At 36.9% G+C, this 20,844-nt stretch overlaps 1 protein-coding gene across 9 annotated transcripts in view; it reads left to right on the top strand.

Moving 5' to 3' along the window:
• The window catches only part of MOB3B (MOB kinase activator 3B), a 351,484-nt gene that overhangs the window by 101,441 nt on the left and 229,199 nt on the right, over positions 1-20,844 (top strand). For 3 of the 9 annotated variants that reach the window (XM_072612554.1, XM_072612539.1, XM_072612548.1), the window contains one exon: positions 13,804-13,904. The exons of 5 other annotated variants lie outside the window; for them this stretch is intronic. The gene's annotated coding sequence lies outside the window, so the exon portion shown is untranslated. Of the gene's footprint in view, positions 1-11,103; positions 12,108-13,803; positions 13,905-20,844 lie in introns of those variants that run through there. One more of the 9 variants, XM_072612563.1, reaches the window with a different exon arrangement.

The following is a 20,844-nucleotide window of genomic DNA, read 5'->3' as shown; positions in this document are numbered from 1 at the left end:
GCCTGTTTCAACAGAATAGAAGTCAATTGGATAGAGAATGATGTAATAGTGAGTTGTGAGGAAAATGGCAGAGAGCTGTTGGTGGATCAGCCACACAGGAAGAGCTGGTAGGCCTGACAAGTCAACTTAACATGTCACCTGCAGGTTCCAACACGTGTCCCAAAGATTAATTTTAAAAAAACTTCTAGAGGCAATTGGAATTAAGTGACTTGCTTAGGGTCACACAGCTGATAAGTGTCTGAGGCTGGATTTGAATTCATATCCTCCTGAGTCCACAGTTGGTGCTCTATCCACTGTACCACCTAGCTGCCCCCCAAAGATTAATTTAAAGTATGTGTGGAGGGGTATAGTGGTGACTGAAAGTTCAACAAAAGCTATATGATTTAGTGGAAAGAATCCTTGGTTTAGACTCAAGATTGGTTTATATCAAAGCTCAACTCTCTCTCTCTCTCTCTCTCTCTCTCTCTCTCTCTCTCTCTCTCTCTCTCTCTTCACACACACACACACACACACACACACACACACACACACACATCTTCTTGGAAAAGTCATTTAACTCCATTGAATTTCAATGTCCTCATCAGTAAAATGGGGATAAGAATATCTACTTCATAAATAATAGTATGTTTATAATAATAGGATTATTATGTTTTATATACTTAAATAAAAGTCCTATTCAAATATGAAAGATTATTATAGACTGTAGAGAGGAGCAGAATGGGATCCATAAGTTGAATCATGGATTTTTGAGTTAAAAGAGCTGTCCTTGCTTTCCTGCTGTCACTTACTAGTTATGACTGTGAGCAAAGCATAATATCTCTGAGTCTCAATTTCCTTACTAACAACATGGTGATAATAAACCAGCTTCACTGAGTTTATTTTAATACAAAGCATTTTGAAAGCTGTAGAGCTATTATTAAAATGTGTTATTATTAAAGAAAGAGAATAGTTTTTTTAATAGTTGGATAGGACCTAGGCATTCAGCAGACTTCATAAAGAAATCTCATAGAAGCAGAAGTGATGGATACAGATGTTGTTTTGAATTGTTAGTGACTACTTTGGTTCGTTTGCTTTATGTTTGGATTATTTAGTATTTTTCCAGCCCATAATGGTAGGTCTTTTCAGTCAAATGATAAGGTTGGACAGGGTGGAAATTATAGGGTGGGGAAACATCGTGACGTTTAGGTAGAAACCCTCTATTGTGCGTAGGCTTCAAGGATGTGTATGTGTGTTTGTGTGTGTGTGTATATGTGTGAGAGAGACAGAGAGAGAGAGAGAGACAGAGAGAGAGAGGGTTTTGAAACCATTAAAACCAAATTTTTCCCATATAGTGCAATTGTGAACTTGTTTCCATTGTTTGGTCAGACCAACAACACATCACACTGAGCAGCCTTTGAGATACTCCCAATTTCCTGGAAGGAGCAGTAGGGGAAGTGGGTGTATATATCCCCTGGAGATCCTAATGTATTTATTTCTCATCAGAGCTATAGAGAGGCAGCTGTCAGTGACCCACTCTGATAATTACTGCCTTAGAAAAAGATCAGATTTCACTTCCCACAAACTGAGCCTAAACTGTAAATTCTAAAGTGAAGCTCAATGAGAATATTTGCTAGCAGTTCCTCTTTCATCTGAAAGTGAGAGATTGTGGAACATTCAAAAGCTAACTTTCGTTGAGTATTTTTGCCCCAAAGGTCCAGGAAACAGGAAGAGTACTTAGCTATCTGTCTGGGTGATGGAAATATTACCAGACTTTTAACATGCAGGTAGGCACACATCATCATTTTCCTGGTGATTGTTTAGGGCAGGCTGGCCTAAGTCATTTAAAAAAGTCAGTCTTCAGTTGGCTATCGTCTTGATTCATGTTCGTTTAGCTAGGTTTACAGTAAAGTAGAAGAGAGAGTTAACATTTTAGAGAACAGGCAGTGGGGGAAATGGAAAATTACTAATGGAACTCCTTTCTTCATAAACCATGAAACTGTGAATATTTAATATGTATAGACTCGTGTAGGGGGCAGAGTAGAAATAGCTCTGGACTTCGAATCAGAGAGACCCGAGTTAAAATCCTGTTAGACACACACTAGTTTGATGATGCTGGAAAAGTCACTTGACTGAGTTTTCTCACTGGTAAAGAATAGGCGTAATAATACAATCCATCTCTTAGAGTTGTTGTGAGGACAAAAGGAGATAACATATATAAAGTGCTTTGTAAAGCTTAAGTGCTGTATAAATATTAGCTGCTCCTAGTACTTAGGATAATGATGATAATTTTAGCATAGTAGGTCCAATTATATACATGTTGGTTGTCTCTCCTTTTCTGAACTTACTTCTGTTCTATTGTATATATTTTAAAATTGCTCATTGGTGCTATTTTTCTTTCTTTTCTCCTTTTTCTTTTTGTATCATAATAACGCCCTGTTCCCTGTCTTACCCTTACCTCCAACATAATAACCATCTTTTGTAAAGTCAAGCAAAATAAATTTGTTGTAATTGGTCATTCCTGCAAATGCAATGCATATTGCATTCTCTATCTATCTATTCAATCCATCACATTTTTACCGAGGGGTGTGGTTGTGGTGGCATGCTTAATAATTAGTTTCCTGGAGTTTGATCATTATATTGATCAGTATTCTTACATCTTTCAAAGTTGTTTACAGTTTTTTAATTATTTCCTTTAAAAAAACCCAAAACTATATATAGCTTGTTTGTACAGTTTGCATATACATTGAAGATACTGTGCCTTTACCATCCATTGTTTCTAAGTCTTGAGCACCTAATTAAATTCACTGTGAAACTCCATTTCTTACACATACTCTAGACAGCTTCACATGTCTTCAGAGGATTGAATTTGACCAAGGAATAAGGTATTCATGTGTTTCTTTGTTTAATTCTATTCCAAACAGTACCTGATATGTTATTAGACCTAAAGAGTATTGCTGCATCTCCATAACATCACCTTTGTGACTGGGTTCCCATCTGAGGATCTTGGATCAACCTCTGCAGACTCACCAAATGTTAGAGTGCCATGTGTCTCTTAACTCATGGGAGTCAGGAGCTGTTATACCTCCCACTGAAACTATTGTGAGTGATTTCTTAAATGACTTATTGTCTATGGCTAGTACCTCCAGGTATAAAGATTCTCTCACACTTCCCTGTACTGCATCCTTGAGGGGCTATGAATTGATAGGGGCCACTGTATGGAGTGTGACCACATTGTGCTGTGTATGTTCTTGTGGATATAGATATTGTGGCTTTAGTCCCTTGACTCTACTTGAGAGTGCTGTGGAATGATTTTTCCCTTATTTGTGCCCCAGCGTGATGTTTTCCTTCTCTCTCCTTCCTGCTGTCATGGTTAGATTGTGCTCATCCTTCAGAATATAGTCCACAGTTAGAGGGACCTGAGTTCAAAACTTGCATCAGACACTTATTAGCTCTGTGACCCTAGTTAAGTCACTTAGCCTCTGTATGCCTCAGTTTCTTCATCTGTAAAAAGAGACTAATAATAGCACCTACCTCTCAGGGTGTTGTGAAGATACAAACGAGGTAATATTTGTAAAACTTTTGCAAACTTTAAAGTAATATATCAATCCTAGCTATTATTATTAACCCTACCAAGGAGAAAGCATGTACCTTTTTCAGTTCCCTAGAAAAACAGAAACAGAAGTCTTAATGTGTTGGCCAATAAAAGCTGAAGTAAATATCATTTTTCACTTAAAAACTTCTTAGGATGTGAAGATACACACACACACATACATGCAATATAGCATTTGATTTGGAGTTGGAAGATACCTCAAAGCCTCTCATTTTATAGGTGGAGAAACTGAGGCCCAAGAGGTTAAGTGACTTGTCCAGGAATACATGATTAATAGTGAGAGTCAATATTTGAATACAAGATCTCTGACTCCAAATTTAGGACTTCTCTTACTGCCCCATGCTGCCTCCCAAGCAAGTAGACTATGATTTCGTGGGTCCTTCATTCACCAACACAGATCCCACTGATGAATTCAGGCTTACCCTGATGAAGAGTCTCTGAACTTAGATAGTGATGTTCTCAGATGTATGTGGAACTCAGTACTAGATCCACTTAACCTGTGATATATCTACTTAGGATATCAAAGTCCAGCATGTCTATGAAAAACTTTGGAAAGAGGTAAAATTGTTTAAGATTTTTACAATGGACATGCTGTGTGTGTGTGTTACGGAAATAAACATAGCAGCACTGAGAGTTATTCATACTCTTCTTTTTGCCAGTGTTTCCAAGTTCTGTAGAAGTTCTGTTTCCAAGGACTTGATTGTTTTACAGAGGTCAGAATAGGAAGGAAGAAGGGCTTGCTGTAATGAGAGTAGCATGGAAAAAATAGCTCTCTAAAGAATAAAATTTGAGGGAAAACACTTGACATCAATTTTTCTTTAGTGGCTAAATAACTGCCTCCAAAGCCAGAAAGACCTGTGTTCATAAACTGCATCTGGTTAATATTGGCTGTGTGATCCTTGGGTAAATGACTTACCCTTTCAGTGCTCTAGGAAATCTCAGAGAAAGTGCCAGCCTGCATTGGTGCAGAGAGTTCTCAGTACCAGTGAAATCACAGATACATTCAATCAATCAACAATCACTTATTAAGCATTACTATATGCCAGGTGCTTGGAATACTAGTACAGAGAGTGGAACTGATCCTAATAATAAGGATGAAGTATTTCCATAAACGTCAGTTTTGAAACTATGAGAATATTTTTTGAAGTCTTCTATTTTTAACCTTTCTGGCCAAAGCTACAAATTTTGGTTACCGGTGTATACATACGCAGTATTTGTCAGGATTAAGTTGTTGAAATGTAGATCCCTTGACTCAGAAGGGTGTTTTGGCAGAACCTTAGAAAGCCACAATCTTTTGCAGCCCTAGTCATAAAACAATAAAGGAACATAGGCATCCAAAACCAGTAGAAACATGGAGACCAAGTTATAAGGGTGGTAATGAGAGTAGCTTCCCAAACCACACACATGTCCTTGTGGGAGTCATGCCTTGTTAGTTGTGGAAGAAAGTGCCAGGTCACCAGAACTAAGGAACAGAGAGTATTTGCTATAGCTTCAAACACAGTTTGGTTTATGACTTTTGACAGCAGAGTATTCATTACAATGGAGAGCCAAAATAAAGAAGAAAATGAACGAAGCGACAGCCAAGAATTCTGTATTGATACAGGAACAGAATATTCCTTAACAATCACACAGCCATATTTTAAAAGGCAGTAATAGTTTGGAGGAGAGCTGGACTCTGGACAACCTCATTTGGTTTTAAAATAGCCTTTTGTCTATTAAAGATTTTAAACTAGAAAGACCTCTTAGAGATCCTAGTCTAACCTGCTCATTTTGCAGAATCCCAGAATGGTGATGGAACTTATCTAAAATAACATATTTAACAAATGGCATATTTAAGATTAATACTTAGGTTCCCTGACTTCAAATCTAATACACTTTGTTTTTCACCATAGTACATCTTCCAAATAATCTGGGGGAGGGAGTAAACCTTGATAACACAAATTTCAGAGTTTCCTAAAGATTGGACCCACTAAGGCATTTGTGCAGGTCAGTATTTGTGAAGTTCCAAGTTTATCTAAAAGCCATAAATAAATACAGGCATCAAACTAGCAATTTGGCTACTCATTGAAAAAGAGAACAAGATTGAAACTGGACGATAGTTTAGAGACCATCTAGCTCAGTTGCCTCATTTTGCTCTCTGACCCCTCAGTTTGACTCTACTGAGACATTCTTGCTGACTTCCCTGTCACTAGTAGGGAAGATAAGACATACACACATATTAAGTTCCATATTAGTGGTACAACTGAATGCTACTGGAATACAAAGTAGAGAACTCTCATTCTCATTAGGGAAAGAATGTGATATGGAGAGGATGATATTTGATGCAGATGTTGAAGGATGAGAAGCATTTCAACAGATAAGGAAGGTAGGACAGTTTTTAAAGACAAATCATGAGAAAAGTCATGAAGATGGGAAATGAAAATGTATGGAAGCTTGGGAAACAGAGGGAGATTAAGACTAGAAAAAAAGAGGGCCAAATAGGGGAGGGTTTTGATTACCATTCTACTAATTATCTATTCTCCTCTAATATTCTCACATGATTATTTTCTCTGTCTCTGTCTGCCTCTGTCTCTGTTTCTCTTTCTTCCCTACCTCCATATTCCTACTGCTCCTGCTTTGAGATCCAGCAGAAAATAATAGGAAGATCAGGGAGGAAGAATAAGGGAATATTTTTCAATTATTCTCTCATTCAGAATAGAAATTATATCTTTTTTCACACTTTTACTGAGTTCCTGTATTATATGCTTTTTTATGTAATAATTATTTTTTTTATGGTTAGCGATCATATGGATATGCTAAGATAATAAGGATTCTTTGATAGTGATGATCACAGAAATAATTTTGTTTAGGAATCCTCTAATTAGCATTATAAAATGAAGCACAAAGTGGATAGACATATGCTCATCAGAGGTGTTTGCTGCTGACACGGAGAATATCTTATAAGGAGCAAAAATGGAAGTTAGTTAGTACAATGGTTAGAGCATTGGGCCTAGGGTCAGGAAGACTTGAGTTCAAATCTGGTCTCAGACACTTAACTAAACGTGTGACCCTGGGCAAGTCACACAGCTTACTGTTTGCCTGAGTTTCCTCATCTATAAAAAAAGAGTTGGAAAAGGAAATGACAAACCACTCCAATATCTCTGCCAAGAAGACTCAAATGGGGCCATGAAGCATTGGACACAACTAAAACAAATGAACAATAAACTTCAAAAGAAATAGAAGACAGATTCCATGTAGATAGTAAAGTCTTCCATGTGCTGTTGTTTGTTGATGATATTGTACTATTGCATCAAGCCCCAAAAGAATGTAATTTCTTCTCAATGAAATCCACATCCATTTAAAAGAAATCAGCTTGATAATCCACACAAGGAAAAACCAAATGGATGAAGAATGTCTGTTAGAACTTATCTGCAGACTATGATATACAGTTAGATAGATAGCCCGCTAAGTTATTGTTTTAGGACATATATTTTTCACAATCACTGCAGATAAATAGTGAGCTAATCCCACCATTCAAGAGAAGGAGGAAAATGTGCTGGATTGCTTTCAATCAATTGAGCAGTGCTTTCAACAATCCCTAGCTGTTCAGTGACACAAAAGCCAGTTTTTAAAGGTCCAGTATTTCTCTGGTGTTACTATATTTCTGTGAATCATAGAATGCTGCAAAGAATTAAAATTAGTGGTAACATAAAGGACAAAGTATGGTGAGCATAACTAGGTTGGAATATGTTACTAATATGATTTACATAGAGGAATTATCGTCAAAGACAGGTGGGATAGGCACTGGACCTGTGTTTCACTGCTATATGAAACTCTTAGCAAAGAAACGCTCTTTACCAAACTAAATTGGCACCTTCTTTGCAATTTATACTCTTAGAGAGATACCTAGAGCAATGGTGTCTAACTCAAATAGAAACAGATTCCTGGGGGTTCCAAAATGACTTAAGAAAAGCACAAATTAATATCATCTATGCTGTATTTTTTTTGTTTATTTTGTTAAACGTTGTTCAATTACATTTTAATCTGATGCCCATAGGTTTATCAAGTCTAGCCTAGAGCACTGAGAAGTTAAGTGACTTGCCCATAGTTACATAGGCACTAAGTGGTAGGAGTAAGATTTCAAAACATTCTTGGTTTCAGTATTCTAAGCATTCAGTATTCAGATTCTAGACATTTTGTACTCTATCCACTATGTCAGACTTGCACAACTTGGCAGTAGGGCCAAAATTAAAATAGATTAAACTTCAGGTCATAGATAGGTTTCTTGCAGGTCGCTTTCTAAGATATAATTCATAATTAAACTTTTGCAAATAAACCATATTTTTAAAAAGGGGAATTTCAATTAATATCTTATTAAGGTTTTTATTTATCAGAAAATCACATTAAAGTTAAAAAATTACTTTGTCAAATGGTACAAGTTTTAACCATTTTTCAGGTTTTCTTACTGTTTACATTTAGTTAATGGGACATATTGCACTTCTTATCAATTTATTGTACTCTGGAATCATGTTTGAAATTGCTTTATTTAGAAATCTGAAAACTAACCTTACTAGTCACTTCATTTTCTGAGTTTACTTTCTTGAAAAACCGGTGTTCCCCACTGAGATTTTTTCAACATTTTGGACGCTTTAATTTGCTCAGGTCAGGATGTTATGATTAAACATGGTGACGGAGATTGTATTCCTTCAGAATGGCTGTTACTTCATGGCAAACAAGGCACAATATTTTTTCTCTTATGTAAGTACACAAGTATCTGTTTGTCCACTCTAGATTAAACATTCTATGTGCTGATTTGATCTTCTGTTTCTTTTTATCATTTATTTTACAAAGCCACCCCCAAAATTTAAATGTTAGAGCCCAGAAATCTCCACAGCAACTACTCACAAAGAAAAACTGAACTGAGTGTCTGATGTTGGAGAGAACACCAGACACTCATGTAACTTGGAGGGTGGCTGCACAAAACGAGAAGGAAGGAAGCTCTTTTGTTGTTGCCACCCATCACAAAGCAGGCATTAGCTGCATTGGTGCATGGCTGCACTTATTTTGTCCCTATTCAACACCAGTAATATCCGAAAGCACAGCAAAAAGATACAATTCTCACTCCCCTTAGACTAAAGATAAACTGATGATGGTTGGTTGCCATGTGTCATGTGACAAACAGGAGAGAGTGCACAGTAACTGCCAAGTTATATGATGGACACAATAGTGACTAGTGGAGGGCAGGTTAAGCGGGCACAGATAAAGCATTTATTACATCTTTACTTTCTTTTACAACCTCTGGCAGACGGCAAGCAGCCTGTGGGCCATATGTGGTGCATGCATGCACTCTATCATGCTTGTTGCATCCTCCAAGAAAGGTACGGTTCAAAAAAGAGATCTGATAACAAGAATGACAGATGGACAGATGGACAGTTCAAGTGTTTCACTGATACCCACCATATGTTAAAAGAAGGACAGTAGATCTTCTTGGAATTATGGGGAAGAGTTTCACAGTATAAAGCATAAATGGGTTTCAATACCTGCCACTGAAAAGAGTATTCACATTGATGCAACACAGTATCTAATGAAAAATTCAGGTATATTGTGATTTTTAAAATTTCATATATATATATATATATATGTATATGTGTGTGTATGTGTGTATGTAGTCCTGGTTACACAACAGGTGCTTAATAAATGACCTTGGAATAAATTAATGGAAGAGATTAGAGTCAATAGAACTTGGCCTTAATGTCCTTGGGCTAGCCTAACCCTGTGACCTAGATGGGAGGGAATGTGAGAGAGTGGATTGAGTACTGGATCTGGAGTCAGAAGACCTGAGTTCTGGTCTTATTTTACAGTTGCAGATTTATTTTATTTTATTTTTATTTATTTATTTATTTAACTTTTAACATTCATTTTCACAAAATTTTGGGTTCCAAATTTTCTCCCCTTTTGTCCCCTCCCCCCCTCAAACACCAAGCATTCTAATTGCCCCTATGACCAATCTGCTCTCTCTTCTATCATCCCTCTCTGCCCTTGTCTCCCTCTTCTCTTTTGTCCTGTAGGGCCAGATAGCTTTCTATACCCCTTTACCTGTATTTCTTATTTCCTAGTGGTAAGAACATTACAGTTGATCCTAACACTTTGAGTACCAACTTCTTTACCTCCCTCCCTCCCTACCCCTTCCCTTTGGAAGGCAAGCAATTCAATATAGGCCAAATCTGTGTAGTTTTGCAAATGACTTCCATAATAGTTGTGTTGTATAGCACTAACTATATTTCCCTCCATCCTATCCTGTCCCGCATTACTTCTATTCTCTGTTGATCCTGTCCCTCCCCATGAGTGTCGACCTCAAATTGCTCCCTCCTCCCCATGCCCTCCCTTCCATCATCCCCCCCACCCTGCTTATCCCCTTATCCCCCACTTTCCTGAATTGTAAGATAGGTTTTCATACCAAAATGAGTGTGCCTTTTATTCCTTCCTTTAGTGGAATGTGATGAGAGTAAACTTCATGTTTTTCTCTCACCTCCCATCTTTATCGCTCCACTAATAAGTCTTTTGCTTGCCTCTTTTATGAGAGATAATTTGCCCCATTCCATTTCTCCCTTTCTCCTCTCAATATATTTCTCTCTCACTGCTTGATTTCATTTTTTTAAGATATGAGCCCATCCTCATCAATTCACTCTGTGCACTCTGTCTCTATGTGTGTGTGCGTGTGTGCATGTGTGTGTGTGTAATCCCACCCAGTACCCAGATACTGAAAAGGTTCAAGAGTTACAAATATTGTCTTTCCATGTAGGAATGTAAACAGTTCAACTTTAGTATGTCCCTTATGACTTCTCTTTGCTGTTCACCTTTTCCTGCTTCTCTTCATTCTTGTGTTTGAAAGTCAAATTTTCTTTTCAGCTCTGGTCTTTTCCTCAAGAATGCTTGAAAGTCCTCTATTTCATTGAAAGACCAATTTTTTCCCTGAAGTATTATACTCAGTTTTGCTGGGTAGGTGATTCTTGGTTTTAGTCCTAGTTCCTTTGACTTCTGGAATATCCTATTCCATGCCCTTCAATCCCTTAATGTAGAAGCTGCTAGATCTTGTGTTATCCTGATTGTATTTCCACAATACTTGAATTGTTTCTTTCTAGCTGCTTGCAATATTTTCTCCTTGACCTGGGAACTCTGGAATTTGGCCACAATGTTCCTAGGAGTTTCTCTTTTTGGATCTCTTTCATGCGGTGTTCTGTGGATTCCTTGAATACTTATTTTGCCCTGTGGTTCTAGAATCTCAGGGCGGTTTTCCTTGATAATTTCATGAAAGATAATGTCTAGGCTCTTTCTTTGATCATGGCTTTCAGGTAGTCCCATAATTTTTAAATTGTCTCTCCTGGATCTATTTTCCAGGTCAGTTATTTTTCCAATGAGATATTTCACATTATCTTCCATTTTTTCATTCTTTTGGTTTTGTTTTGTGATTTCTTGGTTTCTCATAAAGTCATTAGCCTCCATCTGTTCCATTCTAATTTTGAAAGAACTATTTTCTTCAGTGAGCTTTTGAAGCTCCTTTTCCATTTGGTTAATTCTGCTTTTGAAAGCATTCTTCTCCTCATTGGCTTCTTAAACCTCTTTTGCCAATTGAGTTAGCCTATTTTTCAAGGTGTTATGTTCTTCAGCATTTTTTTGGGTCTCCTTTAGCAGGGTGTTTGTTTTTCATGCTTTGCTTGCATGTCTCTCATTTGTCTTCCCAGCTTTTCCTCCACCTCTCTAACTTGATTTCAAAATTCTTTTTGAGCTCTTCCATGGCCTGAGCCCATTGAGTGGGCTGGGATACAGAAGCCTTGCCTTCTGTGTCTTTGCCTGATGGTAAGCATTGTTCTTCCTCATCAGAAAGGAAGGGAGGAAATGCCCGTTCGCCAAGAAAGTAACCTTCTATAGTCTTATTTCTTTTCCCTTTTCTGGGCATTTTCCCAGCCAGTGACTTTACTTCTGAATATTCTCTTCACACCCACTTCGCCTCCAGATCTGCCCAGCCAGCACTTGGGGTCTGAGATTCTGATGCTGCTTCCCAGCCTCAGGGCTTTTGGCAAGGGCAGGGCTGCTATTCAGTGTGAGATTAAGTTCAGGTGCTCAGGTAGGGGCAGGGCCACCTCTCAGGCTCAGTTCCCTCAGGGGGTTTATGCAGAGACCTTCAAAAATGGATCCGGGCTCCTGCCTACTTGGGGAGCCCCTGTCTGCTCCCGCCTCCGCTGTTGCCTCCCGAGGATGCCTGAGTTATGGGGACACCGCACTCCCCTCTCGACCCGCCAAAGAGACCCTCTCACCGACCCCCGTCACCTGTGGGTGGAGGGACTTGTGCGGCCGCTGGAGATCCCGTCCCTGAAGCCCACTCGGATCTGCTCCTCTCAGTGCTGTGGCCACGGTAGGGATGTGCTCGGCTCCCAGTCCACGGCATGAAGGACCTTTTGCAAGAGGTTTGCAGGTCCCTCTGGAACAGAAATCTCCTTTGCTCCACTGTTCTGTGGCCTCTGCTGCTCCAGAATTCGCCGTGAGTTCCTTTTTACAGATGTTCTATGGGTTGTGGGTTCGGAGCTATGTGTATGTCTGTCTTTCTACTCCGCCATCTTGGCTCCGCCCCCCCACACACACACACAGTTGCAGATTTATATTTAACTCTTCGTTCTTCCTCATTCTCTATATCTAGTCAGTTGTTGAATCTTCTCTATTCTACTCTAAAACATGCCTTTTATTTCCTCACTTCTCCCCATATATGTGACCATCCTAGATCACAACCTCATCACCTTTAGGTACTAGAGTGATGTGTCATAATCACTGATACATAGAAGGTGCTTAATGGATGTTTGTTGTTGAATCAATGCTATAACCTTTATTATCTGTCAAGATGGTTTTTTTTTACTTCTTGGGTCTCAATTTCCCCACTGATCCCTTGAAAAAAAACTTTTTTTCATTTAGGAGCTATTGAAAGGAAATGGAAATGGCAGATCCTGGTGGGAGAGGGAAAGGGCAAGGAATTATTTGTTACCAATTGGTTTTTCTGAGGGAATACCAAACAGACTAAGGAATCATTGATTTATTACTTATTCAGCCTCTTCAGACATATAGCACACTATTTTTTTTTTTGTATGGACTTACTCTTACAGCACCATATGAGGATAAGACCAATGCCTAGAGTATTTTACATATTTTAAGAAATCTAAGAGATTTACATAATCATGACTTTACACAATTATCATTATTTGGCTTTTCTATACCTGCACTCCTTGTGATTTCTTTTATTTAACATATTTGAGAACATATTAGCAGAGTACTGAATTTCGGGTTAATATGCAACCATACATAGTTAAATAAATATTATGCTTATTCTCTCTAAATTCATCCATCACTCATTCAAATTGTGTATGTCAATTAGCAAAAATTTAGGAACTGCTAACCAGCATATGTACTAGATCCTGTGCTTGGCAGTAGGGATATAGAGACAAAAAAGAAATATTTCCTTCTCTCTGACAGTTTATGTTACATCTTGGGGAGCGACATGTATTTTTTTCTCTCTAATTTTTTTTATTCTAAATTTCCCCCAAAATTTGTTGATTTATTTGTTTTCAGTTTTCAGCAATAATTTCCATAAATTCCCCTACTCCTTCCCCCCTCCCTCCCCAAGATGACATGCAATCTTATGTGGATTATACACATACATTCCCATTAAACACATTTTCACATTAGTCACATTGCACAGAAGAATTAAAATGAATGGGAGAAACCATGAGAAAAACAAACAAACAAAAAGCATAACAAACGAGAAAATAGTAGCTTCATTCTGCATTCTCACTCTTATAGTTCTTTCCTCTTGATGTGGATGACATTTTGCATCATGAGTTCTTTGGAAATGTTTTAGATCCTTATATTGCTGTGAAGATCTAGGTCTATCAAAAACAGTCCTTGCACACTGTAGTCTCTCTATAATATTTATGAAATAAAAAATTATTAGTAAAACATAATAAATAAATAAAATAATGACATTAATAAATAACAAATAATAAAACTAGCTAGCATTTACGTAGCACTGTAAGTTTTACAAAGTAATTTACAAATACTAAGCCCTGGGAGGTAGGTGCTATTGTTGTCTCCATTTTGCAGCTGATGAAACAGGCAGATATACTTGCTCAGGGTCACATAGCTGATACCTGTTTGAGACTGGCTTTAAATTCAGGTCTTCTTCTCTCTAGGTCTAACTCTCTGTCTCTGAGCTGCCATTATGGAAACTATCTCATGTAGGAAGCAGCATTGATCTGAACCATGAGGAAACTCTGTATCTGAAGATTTGGAGGTGAGAATGAGAACATTCCAGATTTAAGGATCGCAACCTGAGCAAAGGCAAAGAGACCTATTTGTAAGGAATAGCAAATTGGCCAGCTTTGCCTGGACCATAGAGTATATGAAGGGGAGTAATAGAAAATGGAAAGATAGCTTGGCACTAGATTAGGAAAAGCTTTAAATATTAAGCAAAGGCATTTGCATTTTGTCCTGGAGGTAATTGAGAGCCTTTGGAAAATATTGAGCAGGAAAGTGATATAGTTAGACCAGTGCTTTGATCATATCAAAAGTAGGGGAGAGATTTAATCAGGGAGACCAATTAGGAGGCCATTCCAGGTGAGAGGTAATTACAAAGGTTAGATTATAGAGATCTAGGATTCATCTACATAGAGATGCTAGTTAAACCTATGGGAGCTCATGAGGTCAACTAGAAACTAATTTTAGAAAGAAAAGAGGATCCAAGAGAGACCCTGGAGGTACAGCCCCAGTTAAAGAATATGATGCTATTTAAATTTCTGATTGCCAAGATGTCAGAGTAAACACCAGGGGAATTGGCAGACACCAGTGTGGATGGGCTTTCACCAGTGAGCCCTGTGCTGTAGCATAGCCCTAGGGAAAGAGGAAACCTCCAGCAGCCAGACCACCCCTCCCACATACATATGCTTGTGGCATGCCGCAAGCTTCAGTGTAACCCCAGGGAAATGCAGAAAGACCTCACCTGACCTTGACACACGCCAGCCAGGTCCAGCTCAGCACCAGGTAGGCTACAGCATTATATAGCTTCCACCTGCCAAAACCAGAGGCCACAGAACTGAAATCCAATAAGCATGCCCCTAGCCCCCAGCAAAAGAAGCATAGGACAGAGCTATATCCTATAAGGCTGTGGACACAGAAGCAGAGATCCACTTTAAAGGCCAAGAAAAAGACAGTTAGCAAAAAGCAACTTAGGAAATCAAAGACCACAGAATCTTACTATGGGGATAGGGAAGATCAAAATACAAATTCAGAAGAAGACAGCATTGACACTATACTCACATCTGAAACCTCATAAGAGAATATGAAATGGTCTCAAGCCCAAACATCATTCTTGGAAGAACTCAAGAAGCATTTTAAAAGTCACATTAGAGAGGTAGAAGGAAAATTGATCAACTCTTTCAAAAAAAAAATCAATTGACAAAATGGAAACAAAAATTCACTGAAGAAAACAACACCTTAAAAAGTAAAATTGACCAAATAGAAAAGGAGGTACAAAAGCTAACTGAAGAAAACAATTCATTAAAAATGAGAATTGGGCAAGTAGAAACTAATGAGTCTATGAGTTATCAAGAATCAGTCAAACAAAATCAAAAGAATGGAAAAAATAGAAGAAAATGTAACATATGTCATTGGAAAAATAACTGACCTGGAAAATAGATCCAGGGGAGATAATTTAAGAATTATTGGCTACTGGCAAGCTATGATGCAAAAAAGAGCCTGGACAGTATCTTCCAAGAAATCATCAAGGAAAACTGCCCTGAGATTCTAGAACCAGAGGGTAAAATAGTCATCAAAAAAATCCACTGATCATCTCCTGACAGAGATCCCAAATTGAAAATGCCAAGCAATATTGTAAACAAATTCTGGAATTATCAGGTCAATGAGAAAATACTGAAAGCAGTCAGAAAGAAGCATTTCAAATATCATGGAGCTACAGTCAGGATCACACAGGACCTTGCAGCTTCTACATTACAAGATCAGAGTGCTTAAAATATATTCTATAAGGCAAAGGAACTTGAATTACAAACAAGGATCAACTGCCCAGCAAAACTGAGCAAAATTTTTTAGGGGAGGAGATGGATATTCAGTGAAATAAAGGATTTATAGATCTCCCTGATGAAAAGACCAGAGCTCAATGGAAAATTTGATCTTCACATACAAGGCTCAAGAGAGGCATAAAAGGTAAACAGGAGGAAAAAAATAACATGTTATTCAGTAAGAGCAAAGTGTGTTCCTCCCTACATGGGAAGGTGATACTTGTAAATCTTGAGAATTATGTCTTTATTACAACATTTAAAAGGGATATACAGATAGAATGTGTGGGTATAAATTACCTGATGAAAAACCTAATTAAGAGGTGAAAAGGGATCGTAATGGGAAAAGAGGAAAGGAGGAGACAGAAAAGGATAAATTACATTGCATCTTTAGTCTCATTAGATTTGGTGCAAGGAGGGAATAATATACTCAGTTAAATATAGAAATCTAACTTGCCCCACAGGCAGTAAGAGGGGAAAGGGGAAAGAAAAGTGAGGAAGTGGTTAAAAGGGAGGAAAGAAGTAGTAAGGGAAAAGGGGAAAAAAGGAAGGGGGCTAATAGGAAGGAGGGAAGCTTGAGGGAGGGGGTCAGCAAAAGCAAAACTCTTGAGGAAGGAAAGGGAGAAGGGAGAAATAAAAGCATAAATGGGGGGAGAAATAGGAAGGAGAGAAAGACACAAACAATAATCATAATTGTGGATGTGAATGGAATGAACTCTCCCATAAACAAAAGTGGATAGCAAAATGTATTAAAAACCACAATCCTACAATATGTTGTTTACAAGAGAAACAAATTTGAAACAGGGAGTTATACACAGGGTAAAGATAAAAGGGTGGAGTAGAGTATATTATGCTTCAGTTGAAGTAAAAACAAAAAAAGAAAAACAAGGGCAGCAATCCTAATCTCAGACAAAGCAAAAGCAAAAATAGATCTAATCAAAATGAGAAAGCTATATCTTGCTAAAAGGCACCATAGACAATGAAAGAACATCATTACTAAACATATATGCACCAAAATGATTGACCATCCATATTCTTAGAGGAGAAGTTAAGGGAATTACAGGAAGAAATACAGAAGAAGAAATACTGTATTAATGGGGGACTTCAACCTTTCTCTCTCAGAACTTCATAAATCTAACCTCAAAATAAACAAGAAAGAAGATGAGGAGGTGAATAGAATTTTAGAAAAGTTAGATATAATGGACCTTTGGAGAAAATTGAATGGAGATATAAAGGAATATACCTTTTCCTCAGTATTACATGACACATACACAAAAATTGACCATGTTTTTATGGGCATAAAAACCTCATAATCCAGTGCAGAAAGGCAGAAATATTAAATGTATCCTTTTCAGATCATTATTCAATAAAGACTATATATAATAAATGACCATAGAAAGATAGACTAAAATTAATTAGGAAGTAAATAATCTAATCCTGAATAATGAGTGGGTCAAACAACAAATCATAGAAACAATCAATAACTTCATTCAAAAGAGTGACAATAATGAGACAAGATACTAGAACTTATGAGATGCAGCGAAAGTAGTTCTTAAGGGAAGTTTTATAACTCTGAATGCTTACATGAATAATAGAGTGAAAGAGGAGATCAATGAATTATTGATCATTATGCATGCATACTGCAACTGAGAAAGTTAAGAACAAATTAAAAATCCTCAATTAAATACCAAATTAGAAATACTGAAAACCAAAGGAGAGATTAATAAAACTGAAATTAAGAAAGCTACTGAAATAATAAATAAAACTTAGCTGGTTTTATTTAAAAAAACAATAGAATTGACATACCTTTGGTTAATTTGATTAAAAAAAGAAGAAAGCCAAATTACCAGTATCAAAAATGAAAAGGTTGAATTCCCCACCAATGAGGGGAAAATTCAAACAATAATTAGGAATTACTTTATCCAACTGTATGCCCATAAATTTGACAGTCTTAGTGAAATGGATGAATATTTGCAAAAATATAAATTGCCCAGATTAACAAAAGAGGAAGTAAAATACTTTAAAAACCCCATCTCAGAAAGAGAAATTGAACAAGCCATCAATGAACTTCCTAGGTAAAAATCTTCAGGGCCAGATGGATTTATAACCAAATTTTATCAAACATTTAAAGAACAATTAATTCCAATGTAGACTACCTGGGACAATTGGCAAAGAAGGAGTCCTACAAAATTCTTTTTATGATACAAATATGGTACTAATATCTAAACCAGGAAGAGCCAAAACAGAGAAAGAAAATTATAGACCTATTTCCCTGATGAATATAGATGCAAAAATTTTAAATAAAATCTTAGCAAAAAAAGATTACAGCAACTTATCACTAGAGTAGTACGCTTTGGTCAGGTAGGATTTATATTAGAAATGCAGGGTCACTTCAGTATTAGGAAAACTATCAGTATAATTAATCATATCAACAACAAAACTAACAGAAACCAGATGATTATCTCAATGGATGCAGAAAAAGCTTTTGACAAAATATAACACCCATTCCTATTTAAAAAACTAGAGAACATAGTAATAAATGGAACCTTCCTTAAAATGATAAGTAACATCTACATAAAACCACTAGCAAGTATTCTATGTAATGGGGATAAGCTAGATGTATTTCCAATAAGATTGGGGGCGAAACAAGAATGTCCATTATCACCACTATTATTCAGTTTGGTTCTAGAAACATTAGCTTTAGCAATACAAGAAGAAAAACAAATTGAAGGAATTAGAATAAGCAAAGAAGAAGCTAAGTTATCGTTCTTTGCAGATGATATACTTTGAGAACGCTAAAGAATCAAGTAAAAAAGTACTTGAAGTAATAAAAGTTGCAGTATATAAAATAAACCCATATAAATCATCAGCATTTCTGTATATTACTAACAAATTCCTATAACAAAAGATAGAAAGAGAAATTCCATTTAAAGTTACTGTAGACATTATGAAATATTTGGGAGTCTAACTACCAAAACAAGCCCAGGAACTACATGAGCACAATTACAAAATGCTTTTTACACAGATAAAGTTAAATATGAATAATTGGAAAAACATTAGTTACTCATGGATAGACTGAGCTAATATAGTAAAAATGACAATTCTACCTAAATTAATTTATTCAGTGCTGTACCAATCAAACCACCAAAATTTATTTTACAGACCTAGAAAAAATAATATCAAAATTAATCTGGAAGAACAAAAGGTCCAGAATATCAAAGGAATTAATGAAAAGAATTGCAGGTGAAAATGTCCTAGCCATGCCAGATCTTAAAATATATTATAATGCAGTAATCATCAAACGTACTTGGTACTGGCTAAGAAATAGAGAGGTAGATGAATGGAATAGGTCAATAGTCATTCATTATTGCAATTTACTGTTTAATAAACCCAAAGACCCCAACTTCTAGGATAAGAAATTACTATGGGACAAAAATGCCTTGGAAGACTGGAAAATAGTATGCCAGAACTTGGGCAGAGACCACCATCTGACACTGTATACCAAAATAAAGTCCAGATGTATACACAATTTAGATATAAAAGCTGATACTATAAACAAATTAATGGAACAAACAATAGCTTTTCTCTCACAATTATGGAGAATGGAGGAATTTATGATCAACCAAGATGTAAAAACATTATGAAATACAAAATGGATAATTTTGGTTATATTAAGTTGAAAAGTTTTTGCACAAACAAGGCCAATGCAACCAATATTAGGAGGGAAGCAGAAAAGTGGGAAAGAATTTTTACAGCCAGTGTCTCTGATAAAGACCTCATTTCTAAAATATATAGAGAACTGAGTCAAATTTACAAAAATACAAGTGACTCTCCAATTGATAAATGGTCAAAAGATACAAACAGGAAGTTTTCAGAGGAAGAAATTCAAGATACCTTTATATAGTCATATAAAAAAATTCTCCAAATCACTATTGATTTAGAGAAATCCATATTAAAGGAACTCTGAAAGTACCATATGACACCTATCAGATTTACTAACATGACAAAACAGGAAAATCATAAATGTTGGAGAAGATGTAGGAGAGATGGTGGAGTTGTGAGCTGATCCAACCATTCTGGAGAACAATTTGGAACCATGTCCAAAGGGCTATAAGAATGTGCATACCCTTTGATCCAGCAATACCACTTCTAGGGCTGTGTCTGAAAAAGAGCGTAAAAGTGGGGAAAGGACCCACATGTACAAAGCTATTTTGCCAGGCCTAAAGGCCTGTGTGGGCTACCCGAGTCTTCTTACCTCACCTCCGAGGTCTTCGGTTGGCCAAAACCGGATGCTCATATGAGAGAAAGGACGTTCCAGAGTCGAACAAGGGTTGAGCTTTATTTCAGGGTCTCGGTTACAAGTTGTGGTATATGAATATAATGGAATACTGTTGTGCTATAAGCAATGATGAACAGGTGGACTTCAGAAAAACCTGGAAAGACATATTAATTGATGCTGAGTGAAGTAAGCTAAACCAGGAGAACATTTTACAGCCATAATGTGCAGTGATTCACTTTGATAGACTTACCTCTTCTAAGCAATGCAAGGACCTAAAACAATTCCAGAGGACTCATGATGGAAAGTGCCATCCACAGCCAGAGAAAGAACTATGGAGTCTGAATGCAGAGTGAAGACTTTTTTCTTTTTGTTTTGTTTTGTTTTCTTTCTCATGGCTCCTCTCATTCATTCTAATTCTTCTCTACAACATGACTAATGTGAAAATATGTTTAATAGGAATATATATGTAAAGCATATATCAGATTACATGCCATCTTGGGGAGGGGGGTGAGGAAAGAAGGGGAGAAAATTTAAAACTAATGGAAGAGAATGTTGAAAACTAAAAATAAACTTAAAAAATAAAATAAAATTTTTAAAAGGAGTATGTTGCTGTTATGATCCAGCAAAAGAGACTGAGAAGTGATTTGACAAGTAGATCTACCAAGAGAGCACCATCATGAAACCCTAGGGTGAATATTCAGGAGGAGAAGATACTCAACATTGTCATATGCTCCAAAGAGACTATAAATTACATTTAAATAGGTTAACTGGATAGCTAAGCCAGACAGGTTTTTCAGTTGTTCAAGATCTGGAGAAGTATAATAAGAATATTTTGTCATGTTGAAGAACAATATGGGCTGAGTGTTCACTCATCTATTTTTATC

This window comes from Notamacropus eugenii, chromosome 1 (assembly GCF_028372415.1).
Source record: "Notamacropus eugenii isolate mMacEug1 chromosome 1, mMacEug1.pri_v2, whole genome shotgun sequence".
Taxonomy (NCBI): Eukaryota; Metazoa; Chordata; class Mammalia; order Diprotodontia; family Macropodidae; genus Notamacropus; species Notamacropus eugenii.
Note: the sequence above shows the minus strand (reverse complement) of the source record. Positions and strands in the feature narration are given on the sequence as shown.